Genomic DNA, 21,692 nt, shown 5'->3' with positions numbered 1-21,692 from the left:
ATGACGGTTGTTTAACTGGCTTGAAAGGGTTACTCTTTCACCCCTAGCTTGTTCCGAGCACCGTGGGAAAATGACATGAGCACTGTTTGGTTTAAGGGATGTAGTCATGCAAAACCTTTGCTGTACTTGTGGAGGAAGCCGGAGTGTTTCAAGAAATAATGAAGGTGTGAATCATCACAATTCTGAGTTGTCTGATAAGAAAAATCTTGTAATCTCTTGTAGTAATCTAAGGACCCCAATTGCTGCAATTCTCTTTATAAATTGTGCAATAAAATATGGAATAAATCATTGCAAAAGAACGTAGGATTATCAGCAGTCTCTTTCTTTGATAGCAGTGTTTCTGAATGGTGTTCTTTAAAGGCCTTTGCTTGTTAGTTTAGTTTTAAAAGAGAAATAAACTAATTAGTTTGGGTTTGGTTTTTTTTTTTTTTTTTTTTACACTTTATGGTCTGGTGTTGGCATTATTAGTAAACATTTGAGCTCAAACAATTCATTTTAAGTTGTTATGGTTGGCAGGAAGGATTTCCATTTTTCAAAAACAACATAAGAAAACGACCGGGATGAGATACTGCTTTCATTAAAAGTATATGCAAAAGATGCAGAGTTTGGTTGCTTAGTTTTTTTTTTTTTTAATATATATTTTAAATGGCACTCAAAATGCACCAAAAAATCTTCAGTTTTACGTGCGTTTGTTCAGTCAAAACCCCCTTAAGGGTTCCTTCTTGAAAAATACCGACTTTTTAAATTGTTTCTGGAATTTGGTTCCATATGCTCTCTGTGATTTTACAGGATGACCTCTGTGATCTTTTACCAAGGTTTTATGGTTTTATTTATAGAAAAATCACACACTGCCATGGGATGTCAAGAAAGTCAAAGCAGCTTGGTACGATTTAGGCTTTGGAGATTCCTTTCATGATCAAGAAAGATATAAAATCATCTAACTCACTCGAATTGGAAACCTCAAAACCTGGCTTTGATATATGACTCTTCTCATAATATACAATAAGGCTTTGATTACAGCTTTATCATTTCACTTATCACTTCCTAGGCAGCAGATGCCCATTGGCTAAAGGGGAAATCAAACGTTTATCCACTACTACCTTTGCCAGTGGGTGGGAAAAAGGTATCTGTAATGTATGACAAAGTCCTGTCATAAAAGATTAGAATAGTGGAGCTAGACAGAAAGAATGAACTCCAGCCACAAAGAATAAAGTTTAAAATGTTTGGATTGGATTCTGTTGTGATTTGTCTGCCAGCACCTTGTACAGGCTGTGCTATGTCCCAGCAGCCTGTCCTGGGCTGGAGAGCAAAGTACAGCTCCTTGCTGGGTGCCTGTGAGCATCCACTGTTTTCAGAAGGCTGTGAGAAAGTGGCAAAGAAATTTGTTGGAAATGGCATGTGCACTTGCAGTTTGAATGTTGTTTTTTTAATCACTGGGATATGTTTTATGAATATTTGATGAACTTCTGAAAAGATGTGAAAAGTCACATTAATAGCAAGATTGCCTGTGGTGCTTTAATGTAATTGGTCTGCTAACTTTCCACACAAAGTTATTAGGTAAAATACCTTTGTGTGCAGATTAAAGGTAAGTGACATGCTCTGGCTAAGTGTCTAGATGTGTAGCTCAGAGAAGGGGGAGAAGCTGCCCAGCTCTTTCTCTGCCATCTCCCTCACTTCATACAGCTGTTTACAGCCAGCAATTGGCCTGGGAAACAACATATAATACAGCCACTGTTTGTATGTCAATCCTGGAGGATTCCTTCCCAACAAATAATTTCCAAGCTGGCTTACAAAGGTGCCAAAATAAAGATAGTTGAGTGCTTGTTTAGCCCAGATTACTTCACCTGATGGTCTTTAGATGCTGGAGGGAAGAAGCAAAGTGACTGCAAGCTGCTGGGGAGTGGGTGGAAGGCAAGTGGGTTGGTAGTGGCATGAGGAGGCCAACTTTGCCCGAGGTCCTGGGAATGTTTAGGTCTCCTCGAACTCAGAAATATGACCTGTGGCAGTCTGATGGTATAGTGTGCCTGAGAGGATAAAAGAGATCCTACAGGTGAGTTGAGACTCCTTTGTAGCTGAATAAGGAGATATTGGTAGGCAGTGAAGGCTGACCTACAGAAAGAGGAGAGTGGACTGAGGGGATGACAAGGTATGGATGGAAGACAAGCATCTGTCCCTTTTGTGTGCAGTTCATAAACTGAACTGGAGGAGGTGACAGCTCTGAACTCTTCTCACAGCCTTCTGGAGTGTTGAGATGGGGAGCATGGTGCCAGAGCTGGGAGGGGAAGGAGGTTGCTCAGGGTTAGCTTCAGCACAGATCTGCCTTGTGGTGGGGCCTGGTGGCCCTGTCTGGAGTTCTGTGATGCAGCAGTGAGGTCACCTTGCTGTCCTGCTGTGGATGCATTCGTGAGCTCATGGTCAGCAGTGAAGGAGCTGTGTTGCTGCTAAAATGATATGAATGCCTGTACACGTGTGATTGTATTATAGCTGTAATGGGCTTTAAATACTGTCTGATTCAGATAGACTCTAATACATCATTTTTTGGACTATCTGTGAACTGCTTGGTTTCCCCTTAGGTTTTTTCAAATACGAGGCAATTGCACAGCAATCTAGAGATAACCTACTGTAGAAAAATAATAGAGCTGCTTCTGTTGTTCCCTTGCCATTTTTACGTCCTTTATTTTTCTTTGAAGCCACCAGTTATTTCCCTGTAGAGCTATGAAGTAACAGGAAACAAGAACTCCCCAGCAAAGCAGGGTCTCTTCTGCTAGACTACAGGAGACGATATCCTGTAGAAAGGTTAATGAGGACCTGAGACTCGTATATGTCAGGATAAAGAGAATTACTTCCTGGTGCACTAGAGGCATTCCTGAAATCTCTTAGGAAATAGCACAGTGTATTTTTAGTGTAAAATGAAGCTAGAAATAAGTTGCAAAAAGCTGTACCATCAGTCCTGGATTTGATACATCAGACACTCAGCAACTGTGTGTATTTTCCTTCCTTATTTCATTGAAAATCATTGCAAAGAACTTTAGAAAATATCCTGGTTTTCATTTCCTCATCATGCTCTCCCTAGAAAATGCATCAGGCAATGTTTGTGAAACAAGGTGATGCTGGACACTTGGTCCAGCTGGACACCAGGCAGAGAGAGAACAGCACGGTCCTCTCTTACCCTGGGGTGACCTTTAAGGCTCAATGCACAGTGCCATTTCCCTGCCTCCCTCTCTGGCCTGCAGCAGCTACTTCCAGGGCTGCTACTATGCACACTCAGAGACTTTTATTTTAAATTTTTTTTTCAATCTCTGTATTTTAATTACATGTCCTCTATTTCAAAAAGCTGGATGTTTTGAGATAAAAATGTTTCCACAGGTCATCTCTTCCTCTGGATTCCCCTGTTAGCAGAAAGCCACTGGTTTCCAGAAGGAAATTTTCTTGATTTCTTTATAGCCTCAATCTATTCCCACTGAAGCCACTGGCAAATCTTGTTTATTTTTCAGGGTTGCAAAACTAAGCCAAATGTCATCAGGCAGAGATCAGCACGTATACTGAACAGTGAGCAATGCCTGGAGAGCCAAGTTCATTCATTCAGCTGAACAGATACTTTGAAATCCCTCATTAAATAGGTATGCCCAAAATACTAACTTGCTGACATTTTGTGAGGCAATGTATCAATTTGTATTATCCAGAAGGTTATTTTTGCGTCCCAGGTGAAATTTTTGGGGGAGAAAAAGAAGTAGAGAAGAATAATTTTTTAATGTGTGATACTATACTAACCAAATATAGCTAGCGTGGCTTCTGAGCTAGAGTTACTTCCAGCTGTCTGAACATACTGAGTAGATAGACTTGGAAAGGCACCTGAAAGGAGATTGGAGGGGTGTTGGACTAGATGATCATTAAAGTTTCCTTTCAGCCCAAACCATTCTATGATATGTATATTTTTGTGATGTACAAGTACCATGTGTTCCTGATTGTGGGAAATAACATTGGAGAGGAGGGGACCATCAACTTGGGGAAAGTATAAGCATCATTTGAGCTCATTCTTCTTGTAAGGAGTTGGATTCATCAGGATTCCACATCCTGATGAACTGTGAAAGTCCCTGTCACAGAGCACAATATTAATTCAGCACTCAGAAAGAGGTTAGAGGCATGACAGGAGAAGATCTTGTCAAGAAGTGTAAGCAAAAAACCCTACTATTAATTCAAGAGATTTCTGGAAAATGGGAGAGTAAGTTGAAAATACCATATATCTTTATCTTATTCTTACACCTTTCTCTAGGCATGTGGTCCGTGTCCAAGCTAAGGTGCTGGGCTGAATATGTATTTAGTTCAGTCTGCTACAGCTGGCTGTTTTATCCAAATTTAAAGAAAGTTTATTTGAAAGCACCAGGGAAAATCACCACTGCCGCACCTTCATCTGTGCCTGCTCTCTTCAGTTAGCTCTTGGTGTCTGGGGCTGCGTTGGCTTTTGCAGCTGAGATCTTCCACAGGGCTGCAAAGGTGGCAGTGAAGGGAAAATGATAAATAGAGATGTGAGAAGTGCTGAGGCTGGAACAAGGCCAAATACCCATCAACATTCCACTGCTTTTGATCCATGGGCAGTTTTTGATCCGTGACTGATGGTAAGCTGAGCTCGGGTCCCCATTATTAAAGGCATTCAAATACCCAAAGCTCACTGAAGTCTCTGGAAGAAAAATGTCTGAATATTTTTATAATCTGGGTCATAATAAAGACAATTAATATTGTTTTTGCTAAATTGGGCCTGGTGGGAATACGGGAAAGTAACAGTTATTCTCAAAATGTTTAAAAGATCACGTGTTGGTCTTGCATTTGAAACATCAGTGTCAGCTTACTGCACTCTTGTGTTGCATTGTGTTGATGTCCCAGGCAGCACACAAGCATAAAACCAAAGTAAATAATGATGAACACTGCCACAATCCTTGTATTCCAACAAGGACAGCAAGATTTGCCTTGTATTTTGGTAACAATTTTTGTTATAAGTAGGATCTATTCTAAATATTAGTAGTAAAAGGGGCTAGTCTGTCCAACAGTAAAAATATGAAGTTCCAGGTCTTGGGCTTAAAGTCAGAGTCCACATCAGTTGTATCCATGGTGATACTTGTTCTGATTTCTTTTTGAGACAGGGATTTTGAAACTGCTTTTTAGTAATTTAAAACATTAATGGTTAGGCAAATAGTTTCAGCTTTGGGTTAGTCTCCAGCGTGCATGCAGCCATTATTAAGTCACAATCTACAGCAGCAAACATTTTCATTGTGGTTTGGGTTCTCGTGTTGTGTCTGGAAGGATAGGATACTCTGTCTGAACAAAATCTGGTGATATTGCACCAAAGCTTGCTACATGCTTCATTGGGAAATATAAAGGTCAAGTTCTTTCTTTGTAGAGATTGCTGGCTTGATATAGCTTTAGTAGTAGAGATGAGCAGTAGCAATGAGGGAGTAGGTTAATAAATCAGAGGAACTCTTGCCTCAATAGATCTCTTGCAGTCATTTGCTCTCTGTAATATATTTAGGGTTTGTTTATAATTCTATCTTTTCTGTGGGTGTGCCTCCTGGAAAATTCTGGGGGGAAAAAAAGTGAGAAGATGGGACTACAGGGAGAAAGCAGGTTATCTAGGTAGGGATCCCCATGTGTATGTCACAGAGGGAAGGAGTGAAGAAGGTGATAGTAGTGCAGGAGCAATGCCGTAGCAGGGTGTGCAGTAGCAATACAGTTGAAAGCAAGTAAGAAATTTTCTCAGTTGTGACAACTGTGGAGTGTGGAAAACTTGGCTGTCCACCCCATTCAAGGGGGGACATAGAGCATGACCCTAATGGGACAGGCAAGAGCTTGAGTTTGCCCAGAGTGTTGGACATGCCAGTGGGAAAACCCATGCATGACAGCTACAGCTCTTCTTCCTGGTGTCTAGAAACTTTTCCCAAAGCCTGGGCTGAATCAAATTAATACATTTGTGATAGGAAACTTGAAAATCTTCTTGGGACTTGTCAAGAACTGCATGTTTCCAGAAACCCTGCATTGCTAAGCTCAGCCTGAAAATAAATGAGAAATTGCTCCAGCAATTTGCTGAACAAAAGCAAAGCTTAAAAAAGCTTTAACAAATATTTGCACTCTTGAAATTCTTATCTGCAATTCTGGCCTCCCCCTTGGCTGTACAGCCTGAAGATGAGGAGGGAGTGGGGTGTATTGTGCTTGTTCCCCCTCATGAGGACACCTGGTTAAAATGCTTCTTGACTGGAAAAGCCCAGTGAAATGTCTGCATTGGTGCTACATGCACAGCAACTCATTAATTAACGGTGACTTAGAGTTAACCTGGAGTTTCTGTGATTGTGTGGGCCTTTTAAGGTTTCAAATGTATGGCTGAATACTTTGTATTTCCTCTTCAGGTGAACTTGGAAAATGTTCGGATTTGGCTGCTCTTCACACTTAGCAGGAGAAAAGCCTCCCCTGAGTTAGTTATGACAGAACGTGGTCCATTTTTTAAGCTAGAAATTTGCAAGCTGAACCACATTCAGAAATCACATTCAGTCAAGAGATTCCTCACAATCCTGCCCTGAATGGTCTCCAGACTCTATGCAAAATACAACTAGTCTGCACTCCATGTGACCATGTTTTTCTCAGTTCACTCATGGGAATGCCAAATGACAATCACTGTCAGTCCGTTTTACGAGAGACTAGAAATTATTCTCAAGGTAGAGAACCAGTGCTATCAAGCCAGGGGGGCAGCTAATACACCTAATGCTACTTCTAACATACAATGACATGCAAAAATCTCTCCCTTAAACAAATGACTGATGGAAGAGATGCTTTTAAAGTTTGATGCTTCAGTTGGTAGTGTTGCAAGGTCTTATGAAGAACATGATCAGAGTTCATAATTAACTTGGTCAGACAGAGTGATGAATAGTGAATTGGTCAGAGAAATGGATAGGTGAATAAATGAAAGGCTGTTCAGTATACCAACTGTGACATTTAGAAAGGGGAATACAAATGCCAGGTGAGTTGTGTCTACTAAGCAGCTGTATGGCAGGGGAAGATTTAGAGATGAGAGTGGAACAACAGTATGTGTTAGTCAGCAATGTGGTATTGTAAAAAAATGAAATGTCACCCCAGGCTGAACTTGAGTTTTAAGCAATTTGTAGTGTTAGAAGTCCTTGAGCAGTAATTCTGCAATAAACGTCTCATTTAGATCTGATGACCATTTATTCTTTGTATAGCTGTTCCATTTATTTTTACAAAGCTAACTCATTCCTTGTAGCTTGCTCTTAGTTAAGTGAAGTATTCAGCTAGGTAGGTTGGCTTATGGCAGACATCTTAAAGGCATCTCCAAATGTCTTTTAGATTAGTTGATACAGGCCCAATGTAACAGCTCACAAAGCCTGTGTCTAGCATAGAGCTCCTTGTCTCCTTGAACTTGCCTGTGAGAGTGAGCTGCTCAGTGAAGAGAGACATGGTTCTGCAGAAGACATCCAAGGGAGTCTTTCTTGGACTCCCATAATCTATGGAGGAGCCTAAGGAAACCCATCCAGGCTAAAGGAATTTTTTGTGGCTGCATCTCTCCAAATGACTTGACTGATGTGGACTGATGATGAACCCAGGATTTGTATGTTGAACTCATCTGAATTCTGCACTTTATTAACAGCAGTTTGGACCAGCTAAGAACAGTCTTTCTCAGAGTCTCTGCTTTTGAGCAGAAAGAGGACAGATCCCTCCCTTAGTTTCCCAGGGCTCTTCTTATCTGTACATAAATCTTCATCTGGTACACACTTAAACAGAAGCAGTTTCTTCCCTGTGTAATGTGTAGTGCAAAAATTTGCCTATAGTTTAGCTTTTCATCTTTTCAAAGCCTGGTTTAAGCCCTTCAATGTCAGCACCACAATCTACTGAAAGTAATGAATCTCTGCTTGTTCCAGACAGTTCCTAATGCAGAGATGACTTGACAGCCATGCCACATTTAAGATGTGATGGGGTATCATTTGCCTGAATTGGTGTCAGTGATGGAGCTGCATAACTAGTTGGGGTCATACTGCTCTGTGCAAATAAATGTGAAGAGGGGAACAAGATGACTTGTGACAGGGTTAGCTAATATGACCTGTGAAGAAGGCTGAAGGAACAAGAGTTGTCCAGTTTGGAGAAGAGAAATCAAAGGAGAAGCAGGAGAAGTTTTAAAATATGAAGACATTCTTATCAAGCCCACGGTGATCAGTGGTTGTCCACAACTGCTGGAGAGAGGACAGGACCTGACAATAGCAGCTTGGTTTACTGAACAGGGCAATTTAAGGTGGACTTCAGCAGAGGCAGAACAGCCTGTATAACAAAAGAGTGGAACAAGTTTAACTGAGCAGTCAGGGGTCAGCTCTCAATGCTAACCTCTTCCTTTAGGAGTTTCACAAACTTCTTTCAGGTATAACCTATGAATATTTAGTCCTGAGTCATCAAAGGAGGGCTGAGCTACATGACACCATTGAAGTCCCTCACAGCCCTTAGTTTCTATGAGTCTGCTTCATTTCTGTTGCCTGCAGTACTGCTGTGTGCCTTCTAGCTGATAGATTTGTGCACAGTGAAAAATGTCTCCTTTGCTAACCCGAATACACCACCAAAATTAAGAAAAACATGGAGAAGCAGGCTAGCTGAGTGAAAAGTTCAAAATCTAGTAGCTGCTATGTCTTGCCTATCCATGGAGACCCTCTGTGTTGTGGGCCTCTGCTCACTGCTTTGCTTGCACAGATAATCCTCTCTTATTTGGAAATATCTACATACTTGAAGTTAATAAGCTGAGCAGATGTACACACCTCCTCATACTATCAAGTAATCTGTAAGGTTGAACTATCTGGTCTCATAAACCAGAAGCTGTCATCAACAATCTGCTTCTTGAAATTGCTACATGGGTCAACTGTAGAATGGCATCTCCCTCTGAAGATAAGATCTGAAGCTGGACCTTCTCTGCAGCTGTAGTTAAGTGTGGCAGGCAAGGCTTCTTAGGTTTTTTTCTCCTCTCTCTCAAACAAACACATTCATAGCTTAATAACACATGAGAAAACAAGTGGAAACAGTTGAGATAAAAGAATCCAATATAAAATAATTATCTACAGCCTTTAAAGGCTCTGCAAAGCTTTAAAGGCATTCTGACTGACTTAGCTGACAACCCCAAGTTGTCACTCCAAGTGCTGTTCCTGGTGTTTTTACCTTAGTAACTAGGAAGATCTCTGCCAGAGAGACTGTTAGGCTTGTTTTTCCTACCAGCAGTGCACAAATTCCATAGACCTACAGCACTTCTGTTCTAAATCCTTGCCTGGAGTCAGAAACAGGACTTGATTCTCAGTCCCCAAGGAAAATCAAAGGCAGTGGTGGGCAGCTTTTGAGATGTGTTGGGTTCACAGTTCCAACACAGGTGTTAAGCCTGGGCTATACCATGGGATGGTCAGCAAAGCTGTGCTCCTTTAGGGGCACCCATGCCCACCTGTGGGGTTAAAGGATCCAAGCAGAGCAGCTGATGCTGACCTCCCTGGTCCATCCTTGAGCCCCATCTCACAGAATCACAGAATCAGCCTTGGAAAGAACCTCAGAGATCATCAAGTCCAGCCCTTGATCCACTACCGCTGCAGTTACCAGACCATGGCACTGAGTGCCACATCCAGCCTCTTTTTAAATATCTCCAGGGATGGAGAATCCACCACTTCCCTGGGCAGCCCATTCCAATGTCTGATCACCCTCTCTGTAAAGAATTTTTTCCTAATACCTCACAATGGAAGAGCTACCCTTCCCCAGGAGCTGCTGTCATTTCCTGCATCCGTGCTGTTTCTCAGGCTTTCCCAGGCTGACCAAAGTACTAGGAAGTGTGTCTTGTGGCTTTTTTTCCTTACAAGAAAAATCTCATCTTTTCCTAACTTTTGGAGGAAATTATGGCTTCTCCACAGAGTGTAGCTGGTTGGAATATTCCTAGGGTCGGTCTTTTGGATTGATCTTCCTGAGATCAAACAAATCTCTTCTCTGGAATTCAATCCTTCCAGTCTGTAAGATTTGTGGCCAATTAATTCTTCAGCACTTTATTATTACACTCGCCCGTGCACAATAGTGATGGAAAATTCTCTTGATATTTTGGATAAATGGCAAATAATTTTTCCTTACAGTCTGTAATAAGCATTCATTATCACTAAACCCAAGATTTCTTATATTTTCCTCAAATGTAAGCTTAATACTTACTGAAATCTTCTGTTGATTAAATGGTTCTGAATAGTGTATCCAGAAGACTAATCGATATTTTAAATGCACTCAGACATATTAGCTGCTTACTGATTACACAGAGAAATAATGAACTATATGAAAAAGTAAAATTAATGAATAATTCATGGACATTAATTTATTCAGATTTGCCTTTTGAATTGATTTGGCAATTATTCTTGTACTGCACATCATTTACAAATGCTTAGATATAAATATTTACGGTTGCAAATTTGTGGTCAAATAATTTCTATTCTCTGATTGAATGGCTTCTGTAGCACACCAAGCAGTGCAAATTGTGGATTTTACTGTTAAATGTAAATGCTTGGTAGAATGTGGGTGCTTGAATGATCAAATAAAGTAGATATGTACTGACTGTAAATATGGTCAAACAGATGTCTTTCAAATATTAATATATATTTGCAGGCAGGTTTTTCTTCACCACTTATTGCCCTACGAATGAGGGAAAGATTTTGTGTGTTGTGCTGCTACAGCAACAAAGACCAATGTCCTTTGGCACTGATATTTTTATTGTTTATTCAGCTCTTCTCTCTTCTTCCTTTGTTTGCAAGTTGCAAAGTTGTTTTTTCTTTTCCTGCTGATTGTGCTCTACATTTTTCAAGGATGATTGCAGCATTCAGGAAAAATGAGAATTTGCTCTAGATGTAGATGACTGGCAAAAAGCCTGCTGGTTTCCCTTTACTGCCTGGTGAAGCTGTGGAGCTGGAGGATCCATGACCAAAATATTATGGATCTGTGAGGGATGGTCTGAATGAAAGGGTAATTCACAATTGCTTACTTCAGCCAAAGGAGACTTGCCTCTGAAATGCCCCTTGAAGTCACTGGGGAAAGAGAGACTTCTCTATGGGATGATTGAGAACAGGAGCCTAATTTTAAGTGCTCTGAATCACTCTGCTAGTCTGCTTATTTTGAACAGTGCAGTTTATCTTCCTTCCATTTCCTACTTACTGCCCTGATCTATGAGTCAGAATTTATGCAGAATGAATGAATTTCACCTTTTATGAATAAAGCATAGCACTGTAATAATTTAAAGCACTTGATGTGGGACTAAAGAACTAGTGAAAGCATTAAGGTGTATAATGATATATACTTCTGTCTCTGAACACTTAGATGAACCTTGAAAAATTCCAGCTTTAAGCATTTACATTGTTTCATGCTTTGCAATAATTCACAGTCATTTAATGTGATTTTCAGTTTTCTTGAAGCACTCTAGAAAATTATTTTTCCCAAGTTCCTTCACTTTGAAATGCTTCCGCAGAAGCACTTGGGGCTGAGAATAAAGTTAATCCATTTACAGATAGCATGTTCATACCTATGAAACTACAGTTCGTTTTAAAGGAATAAAGATGAACACATTAGGACTGAAACAGTCCTAAATCAAAACTTGATATTTGTTTGGAAATACAATAGAGAAATGAGAGTGGATTCTCAGGTAGTCTGAAGGCCAGGACAGTGTGGTAGCCTTAGGACTCCTGTGTAGGAATATAATGGATGCTGCAAGGATATTTACTCAGTGTGTGCAGATGTGAAACCAGGTTCAAAACTTCTGTGGCTGCTCTTCTGCTGAGATGAGATGCTGCTGCTCAGAGCAGAGCTTCATGAACACAGCAAAACTGCTGAAGCTGCCACTCTCAACTCTTTACATTGTCCAAATGCCTCTTTAACACTGACAGGCTTGGGCCATCGACCACCTCTCTAGGAATCCTATTCCAGTGTATTCCACTCTCTCAGTAAAACTTTGCTTCCCAATGTCCAGCCTGCACTTCACCTGGTGCAGCCTTGAACCATTCCATGGGTTCTGCCACTGGATACCAGGGAGAAGAGGTGTGGAGAGAGCAATGAGGTCACCCCTTAGCTTTCTTTTCCCCAAACTAGAAGAGCCCCAAATCATCAGCCATTCCCCATAGGACATTCCTTCCAAGCCCTTTCACTGGCTTTGTTGGCCTCCTCCAGAAGTGTTCAAGGATGCTCACAACTTTCTTAAATTGCGGAGCTCAGAACTGCACATAATGCTCCAGGTGAGGCAAACCATTGCTGAATACAGTGCAATAGTCACCTCTTTTGACCAGATGGTCGTGTGGTGTTTGATGAACCCTAGGATGAGGTTTACTTTCTCAGTTGCCAGGATACAGAGCTGGTTCATGTTGAGCTGCTGTTCAACACCACCCCCAGATCCCTTTCTGATGGGCTGCTCTCCAGCCACTCCTCTCCCCATTTGTACTTGTTTGTACTCCATCCTAAATGCAGGATGTGGACTTGTTGAATTTCATCCCATTTGACTAGATCATTGGACTATGATTATCTAGATCCCTCTGCAAAGCCTCATGTCCCTCAAGACAGCCAACAGCACTTCCCAGGTCACTATAATCAGCAAACTGCAAATGGTGCATTCAACTCCTTTATCCCAGTTGTTGACAAATATATTCAACAGGACTTGCCCTAGAATCAAACCTTGAGGAACACTGCTGGTGACGTGTCACCAGGCAGATGTAACCCCACTCTCTTCAACCATTTGACCTCTTCCCTTCAGCCAGTTCATCACTCAGAATGCTGTGAACCCTCATATCCCACAGCTGGACACCTTGTCCAGAAGGATGCTGTGGGGGACGGTATCAAAAGCCTTATTAAAATCCAGAAAAACTACACCCACCACCTTCTCTTCACCCGCTAGGTGGGCAAACTCATCATAGAAGGAAATCAGACTAGTTAAACAAGAATTTCCCTTTTTGATCCCATGTTGACTGTGCCTGATGGCTGCTTTATTCTTTAAATGCCTTTCCACAGTACTCAGTTTGATCTTGTCCATAATTTTTTTCAGGAACTGATGTTAGACTAACAAGTCTGTATTTCCCTGGGTCTTCCCTCATACCCCTTTTGTAGAAGCTGGAATAACCCTGGCCAGCTTTGAATAAGAAAGGATGTCCCAGACTCCCAGAAATGACTGAGAGAGGTCCTGCCAAAACATCTATTAGCTTCTTCAGGAGGGATCACACACCATGGGCTTGTGAAAATACAGCTGGGCCCTTACAGTGTCATTGTCTGACACACATTCTTCTGCCACATCAGCTTCTTGGGACAGCTGCTTCTATTGCCTCTAAATTAAAATGAGGTGACTACCAAATGCTTCTGCAGTGTTGCATAGTCCATCTGAGTATGGTGGTCCCCATACAGGACACTCAGGAAGGATGTTCCAGTCAGGACATGCAGCTGCCAGGGGATGCTCTGCCTTAGGCACCTGCGGGTGGTCCCACATCCTATGCTAGTTGCCTGCTGCCATCTGCTGGCTTCTTTCCAGTGCCTTTGTCACCCCTGTACTCTCTAGGGGATTAATAGGACCTCCAGGTACTCTTTTGAAGGGCTTGTCATAAAATGATGGGTTTAAATACAATATCCATCACAGGCAAGGTACATACAGGGTTTGCTCCAGTTCAGAAATACCACAACAGGAGGAGCTATGGGTGAGCTCCTTACAGCTGTGTCAGTAGTGTGTGTGTGTGTATTCCCCTCGGGTCACAAACTTGATTGAGATGAGGCCAAAGGGCCCTTGCACTGAGGTGAGAAATTCCATTCTGGTGGATACTGTAGCAGTATGAAGAATGTTTGAACTTGGCTTCCTGCTCATGATGCAGTACATCATGGTGGGGTGGTGCATCTGTGGTTAACTCTGGAGGCACAGCCAGAAATTATATTTTATGCTTAGTGTGGTGCTAAAACACTTCTGTAGTCTCTTCACATTTTTGCCTGAAAAGTAGGAACAAAATTCTGCTGTCAGTAAAATGAGTTGTCAGAACAACTGCATGTTCTGAGTTTAATTTCATTTAATATTTAATGACTAGGTAGCTTTTCCTGGGATAATGATTTCACAAGAAGAGAGAGATCAGAGCAGACCTCCTGCTAGTGCAGCACAGCTATGGCAGGAACTGGAAAACTGCAGGGTCAATCCAGCAGAATGAGATTCTGCCATCTGTACTCATTCTGGATAGCTCTTCATTCCTTGAGGGGCTGCACCTGTGTCAGTAGGACTGCTGTAGAGGAAAGGACACATTTAGTATTCATTGAGGCACAGATTTTGACCCTAACTGCAAAATGTTCTGTCCCTTGGTAAGACTAAATTGAATATGGTTTAAGGCAACCCTCTATCTCTCCTGATTTTATCAGAGAGGGGTGGAATGTCTCTGCACAGATCCTACAGATCACAAAGCTGTGCTGTCCAGCCCTTTCTACAGTCACATTAATTACTCACTCAACCACATCATAGTGGTGTTATTTTATATAAAGAGGACTTTCATACAGCAATTTTCACAGCAGGTTTGGAACAACAATCAGCCCACCTTTCTGTATGGCAAGCAATGCTAGAAATACTTCATGATCAAGTATTATCTGTGTGGTTTTGACATCAGTGTCAAAAATGCTGTTTCTACAGTCAGCAGGTCAGCAGGTGTAGGTGTTGGTGGTCTGCATGGCAGAATAGGCACTGATTTGTTTTTTTCCAGTTGCATTGGCTCTGCAGTGCTAACAGTCTTGTTCTTGTCTTTGGCATCCTCAGACACATTCCTCTGAATTTAGAATTAGAAGAACCATTAGATACAAGGAAGGAACAAGAAGACCCACAGCATATGTTCAGTCTGCAGGCAAACAGTACTGCCTGTGCTAACCCTAATCCGTGCATATAAAGATGGTCTGGGAAGCTAATTACGACAGGCAGGGGAAAAAAAAAAAAAAAAGGACTGTAGGAATTTGCTTCAAATGACAGCAAATGCAGTTGGCAGAATTACTGAAACTCAGTCCCTGAAGAATCCCTCCAGGATATGTAGCTTTCCTGACACAAAGTGAGTGGGCTTATTAGGTGGATTCAATGACTTCAGAGTCATTTTCTTCAGAGTCATTTTCTATCCTAAGCCAGACTAACACCTATAATTCTACCTGTAATTCTTCCACTTTCTATTTTTTTTCCCTACCGTTGTGACAGGAACCAGCTCCATAGATAAGTTTGTTTATTTGTGGGTTGGTTGTGGGCTTTTTTGATGGTGGATAAATTGACTGCTGGTGTCACCACCAGCCTGTGAACCCAAGGATAAATTCACAGTCTGTTAGCAAAAGCACTGCCTGATGCCTGTCATCATTACTGAGCAGGCATTGCTCCCTCCCCCCAAGATTCTCAGTATGGCTTGAGGGTCCTTTTCTCTTAACGTTTTGTTTTCCACTGAATTGTACCCTGTGGTTAATTTTCCTTCTTACTTTGCAGCTTCTCCTCATCAGGCTGCACCACTGTGTGGGTTTATGCCACCTTCAGATCTCAGTTTGCCAAGCACGAGGCACAGCCACAAACTGTGGCACAGATTTTGGAGAATCTGGCTACTTGCTCTCTCCTGTCAGGCATTAAGGAGCAAATAACTGAAGATTCTAACCTGTTCAGCTGAAATAAATCCCCAAAGGTTTCCGAAGACGTAGGGAAATTGGGTTTCAGGAAATGGCCTTGCTTGCCTATCAGATGCCAACAGGGGGAGTTTCAGCTCTGTCTCATATTTATGCTTCTGACAGTATCCTTTCCTTTAGTGATATTGATCATGAGGGATAAAAGTTATTTACTTTCCCACATTTCAATAGCATTTTTTAACTCCTCTTTCCTTTAAAGAAACACTTCTGTAGCTCTTCTATAGATTTAAAATGAAGGCATAGTTCATATCTCTTGTTGAAATCCCTTTTAAAAGAGTCTCGTGATGGAATGGTTCTACACCTTGCTTTGCTAGAGTGAAAGAAAACTAATTTACCTCTGAGATGAATCAAAAATAATTTTAGAAAGCTATATCTATCTCTCCATTCCCCCTGAACACTCTGACGACTGAGGCACAGTTGACTTCTCTCACTCATTTAGTATAAACTGAAATTTGAATGATCAGATCTTAGAAAACCAAAAATCTGCCTCTGGCCAACAAGTTTAAATCAATTAATTCATAGACAGATAGAAAAAAAATGTCGAAAAAGATCTCCCCTTTTTTTTTTTTTTTTTTTTTTTTTTTTTTTTCATTTATTCATGTAAGGAGGAATAAATGGGAAAGAACTTAACTTATGAGGAGGCAGAACAATATCTTAGGGAAATGAGGTTCTATCCTCAGAAGAGGGATGCAAGCGAGGCTTGTCTAAAAGTGAATGGAGGGAGACTTTTTAGAAAAGATATTTTGTCTCTTTATAAATAGGGCAAAATTTGTCTGTGCGGTGCTGCAGTCAGTTATGCCAGGTCTCAGCAAATTTCAGTTTCTTCTTACAAAATTTCCCATTTATTTCTTAATGTGAAAAAAATTGATTCAGAAATCATCTTCAAAGAATGGGGGCTGCATCTTTTTTGTAACATAAACATGGTATTTTCACTAACTCCTGGAGAAGGTACCTTCTGTATATGGAGCCTCTAGGGTTCACTGAAGCTGCATTTCAAGCATTTTTTACTGCCACCCAGACCAGATCCCAGCTTCTGAATCTGCTTAATGTTAGGATGTGAAAATATAAATAGATTAAAACCAAAGCTCTTCAGGAGAAAACTGAAATGTCCTGAGTTATCCAGTGAAAGTTGGCACTAGATCCTCTTTTCAGAGTCTTATTACCTCTGAGCTTCAAAACTGTAGCTGCTTTCAAGGATGACATCTCAGCTGACAGGGTCTTGAGCTATGGTCTTGTCAATGGAGGCAAAGGTAGAAGAAATCTCCCTCAGGCAGTCTGTTCTCTTTGGGGGAATCCTGCAAAAATTACCTCTGCTGTGTTTGTGGAAGGAAGATTTTTAAGGGATAAAAATTTCTTCAGCTTCCATTTGGCATCTGCAGTTTGAACTCACAAGCTGTATCTTTCTTTCCATACCCACACACAGGAGGGCCATGGCCTGTGCAATATAGAAAAGCATGTAAGTAAAGATGTGTATCTATTTATATATATAAACTGTAGTTGTCTACTTCAGAAATCCAAATTAAAATTCACGCAGTAGGAGTGATGCTCATCATTTCACCCAGTCCAGTTTCACAGTCAGTTAAAAACCTTTCTAATTAGTAGCTATCAGCAATTGGTGAGTAGGTTGCTGGAGTGAAGAAGGTTAATGCTGTACCTGGGGGTAAAGGGAGTCAACTTACCACTCACTGTAGGAAGTAGGACATTTTTCTTGATTTGATGAAATTATGTTGGAAAGAATCCACTCTGTCTTGATATTGACATAACTGTGTTGCATTTGCTGGAATGGCCCTCTGTAATGGGCTGATCCTGCACATGTACCAAAGGGCAAGGATGGCCCAGTGCGGCTTGCTGAGATTCCCTGTCTATTCCCATGCCAGCAGCCCAACCAGAAGAGGTGAATGGTTCCAAGGGTATTAGGAAGGGTGCCAAGATATGGCAGGGCTGGCAGGTTTTACTGGGACAATTGCAATATTGCTGTAATACATCTGCCTGGGCCTGGCTCTTGAGTAAGAAATGGAGAGTAAAAGTAATTCCCAAGGATACTGAAGTAGGTCATCATCATCAATGGCTCTGACCCAAATATCTCCCCTGAGAATGAAGCCTCATTTCATACCCTGGCCAAACAGTGTGGAGGTAGGGCTGGAAGCCTTACCATGTCTCCTCTGTGTGTGCTTCTAGCTAAAGCCCAGACTAGATATTCAGACCACTGGCAGAGAATGAAAGCAAGGTAAAGGCACGTGGGTATAAGGAGGGTATTTAGATCAAGAGCTAGGAGAGGCTGTGTCACAGGATTAAGGCAGCTGTGTGAGCTTGCATGGGTTTTTCCACTTGTGCTGTCCTCATACCTTCTCTGAGGGGAGATTTTTGTCCCAAACACAAGGACTGTCTGTACACTGCAGAATGCATTGCAGTGCATCACACAGCCATGGCTTCTGGCTACACTTCTGCTTGTGGGGACGTGCCGGTTTGCACCATGCCAGCACCTGCCCTGTGTTCCTTGAGAAGGAAGCCTGGGTGCATGTGGGCAGGAAAGGAGCTGAGGTGCAGCCTCAGTGCAGTGCAGCCTGACCAGTGTGCTGGTCAGGATGGCTATGGGACCAGCAAGCTGTGGTGGAAAATTCATTGTCCTGTGGGCAGCAAGAAGTTGTGCTGGAGGATCAGGACTGCGTGTGCATCGGTGCCCAGTGAACACAGATTTGAAGCAGCCCTCTTATGGCTGCCTGAATGGGGGTCCCAAGGCTACAGACTATAACTATGGGGTCTGGGCAGTCTGAGACAGAACTGGAGGTATTGCACTAGTAAACACCGTGAAAAAACACTGCTGGTGTTCTAAACAAGATAACCAAGTCAATGGGTATGCTGCTGGGTGCACCATATGCATGGCAAGCTTTGTATATATAAAAAAAAATAAAACCCCTGTGAAAGAGTAGGTAGAAAAACTTAACTTACAGTATGGAGGTGGACATTTAACTTTTTAGTGATAAATGAAACATCAGTGGAATATATGCCTTATGTTTCTATGACATCCAGACAAGCTTACATGGACATCAAATAAAACATCTTTTCTAGAGTAAGGTCAGGATGGTGTCAAGGATCATAAAACTTTTAGTCAAAAAGTGGTATAAGATCTCACTCTCTCCAAAGAGAAGAGAGATATCTAAGGAGGGAAGTATAAATATCTACAGAAGAATTGTTGGTTCCAACAGCTGTGTGTTTGAAAAACAAAATCCCATGAAACATTGCTAGGAATGGCAAAGGAATGAGAGACAATGCTTTAAAGCGAAACAAAATGACAAATAAAGAAGCAAGGAAGAGTCGTGTCTACCATGTGCTTAAGAACAATAGCACTGAGTCAAAATCTGCTGGACTCAGTTGGGAATGCTGTGGTTTAGCAAGCCCAATTGAGCTGCACTGGAATGGTCTTTTGTCTTTCCACAAGCCTGTAAAAGTTGGCAGAGATCTGATCAGCTGTTCAAGCCCTGCTGAACAACCCTCAGAGATCAGCTCTTATATCTGGTTAGGAGCCCAGCAGAAATACTGAAGGTCAAAAAGGTTGTAGATTTTTCTGGTACCTGTATTTCAGAGGTGTGCAGAATAAGATATTTTTCCCTGCATGGAAGAAAAATGTTCATTTCCTTAAAAAAGATTCATCCTCATGTACTCCTCTGAAGCAGAGGCTTTCTGGGTAAATAGGAAATCAAGCAGTAGTTTGGAAATTATTTCATGCTTGTAATGTTACACAGACTAACTTAGCTCTTTGTCTAGGAGTACATGTCCAAGACCATTTAGGTCTACCTAAGTTGAAGCTATCACAATTTGGTTCTGCACCTGTGTCCTTGCCAGCACTGATGATTGTCTGATCATGAGCTGCTTCTGGGACTTAAAATGATTGAAGACTACTGCAGAGTTACTTTTTACCTGGTTTTACTCCCTAACCAGCTCAGGGAAGGTCATAGCAAGGCCTAGTAGTGGCATGCAAGAGCTACCTGGAATTTGTGGCTGGGCTGAAAAGAAAATGGCAGGACTTGGACAAGTCCAGCTCTTAGGAACCTCAACCTACAGCAGTTTGCCCTTCCTTCTGCTCTGCTGCATCCACTTATAACCCTGCAGTCCTCTTATATATTTTATATTCAAGTTTATTTGAGTATGGACTCTTTGACTGAAAATATTAACCTGCATACTGTTGGACCTCCTTTCTCCTTCATGGTCAGACTGTGTTAAGATAGGCTGGACTTTGCATCCTGTGCTTACATAGCATGTCCTCCTGAGTTTCTGAAATAGTGTAGGGCTTGAATCCCACCACTCAGGTCAAGAAAGCAAAAGCATAAAGGGAGGTACAAAGACATGCTGCAGGGCAGCTATGGTCATGCTGATTTAAACAGGCCATCTCTTGGGAAGGCAAAGAGGTTGATGTCTATGTCTTAACCTCATCCTATGCTTTCTGGTCTCCAGGAGAGAAGTTTCCACTGTTCCCAGCCCCAAGGGCTTTCTTCTATGCCCTCCCCTGTTTTGTAGCCAGATGTATGCTATACATTCAGTGTTGGTGGAGGCAAGGCCAACAGAGGTATGAAGGGTTTAACTGCATATGCTAAAAATGTTTGTGGTGAATCTTAATGGGCATAGGTAGGCTGTGCAGACATCCATTTTTTTGTTATGAAGATGGGTATGTAGAAAAAGAAGTAGAAATTGATGTGGTAATTTGGTCCTGTCTTCTGCTTTAAGGAGTCCAGAAGTATCAAAAAACAAACTTACACTTTGGTCTTGCTGATAGGAAGCAGTGCTTCAGAGAATGTGCTTCAGTCTCAGTGTCCTCTGGGAACTTGCCTTAGTGAATGATGCCGACTGCTTCAGTTTAAAGAAACTAAAAGTATTTTCAAAATTGGGCATGTAGGTAATAGTTGTAGTTGCTGCAGAGATACTGAGCAATTGTAGCTGAGAATAGGAAGAGGCCTGTGAAATTGTGAAAGGTAAGGAGCAGTCCCGAGAAACAACTTCTCTCCTAAAGTGTGGGTTACACATTTTTTGAAGGCCTGGAAGGCTGCCTGTAATTTTACCTTTCTTGACAGTTTGACTTGTATTTCCTCTTCCTGCCCCTTGCCATTATTTTAAGCCTCCATCTCTCATCTGTTTGCCTTAGCAATTGCTGTTAAGTCCAGTCCAGCCTACATGTTTTAAGTACTAATGGTTTCAGATGGAGGGACGTGACAGTCCTTCCTTAATGTTTTCCAAGTGTTCCTTTGTTGGTGGGGATGGGATGCAGGAAATATTTTTCTTTCCCTCAGAATGAGGCTGTAGTTACCTGAGGGTTGAAAAAATGAGCATTGTAATTCAAGGCAATAGCACATAGCAGTGAAGAATGTAAATGGTGCTTTTCACTTAGCTTAGTTTCTTGCAATCTCTTTTTTACCAGGAGCAGACAAATAGCTATTGCAATAATTAAAAGGAACACACCTGGAGATTTAGCCATATAATGAATGCCCCAGAAGTTGAAACTTCAGCTCTCTGAGAGTGCATTCAGTCCCTGCAGGCCTAAAATGCAGAAGCCAAATTCCAGTTTAGAGCTGCTGCTTTCAAATGGCAGGATGAGCTTTGGTACCAGCACCATTTCAAGAACTTATTATTTTTATATTAATTACTATTTTCCAGTGCATACCTTAAAGTGATTTTAATGGGAGTGAGAGCAAATGTGAATGCTGGAATGTGATAGCATACATTTTATGTGGGTTATCCATGGTCAGAAGAGGAAGTAAAGATTTGATATAGATTTCAAGTTCTAATATACCTAAAAAAATGAAGAATAACTCCCACAATGGAATTACCTATGGCTGTTCTTGGTATATAGAAAATATGTAGCTTCTATGCCCATGGATGATAGGACAAAAAATCTGGAGTAGCTGTACTCCTTTATGTATCAGTAAACTGGTTGTATTTCTTCCTTATTCAGAAGATATTAATCTTTCTTTTCAATCTTAGAATATAACCAGTGCTAAATGTCAGAGAAAAGAGTT

General features: G+C 41.5%; 1 long non-coding RNA gene across 3 annotated transcripts; it reads right to left on the bottom strand.

Moving 5' to 3' along the window:
- Positions 1-14,048: 14,048 nt before the first annotated feature.
- Positions 14,049-17,543, bottom strand: LOC139800504 (uncharacterized). Of its 3 annotated transcripts, none has more exons than XR_011728052.1 (3): positions 17,364-17,543; positions 16,848-16,979; positions 14,049-14,273 (listed from the first exon to the last, which is right to left on the bottom strand). It is a non-coding gene; the product is annotated as an uncharacterized lncRNA (long non-coding RNA). The 3 variants fall into 3 exon arrangements; XR_011727987.1 differs by lacking the exon at positions 14,049-14,273 and adding an exon at positions 14,281-14,804 and having other exon boundaries at positions 16,848-17,119; XR_011727876.1 differs by lacking the exon at positions 14,049-14,273 and adding an exon at positions 14,281-14,804.
- Between the last annotated feature and the right edge of the window lie 4,149 nt (positions 17,544-21,692).

Source organism: Heliangelus exortis, chromosome 1, assembly GCF_036169615.1.
Source record: "Heliangelus exortis chromosome 1, bHelExo1.hap1, whole genome shotgun sequence".
In the NCBI taxonomy this organism is placed as follows: Eukaryota; Metazoa; Chordata; class Aves; order Apodiformes; family Trochilidae; genus Heliangelus; species Heliangelus exortis.
This window is presented reverse-complemented; position numbering and strand designations above follow the sequence as displayed.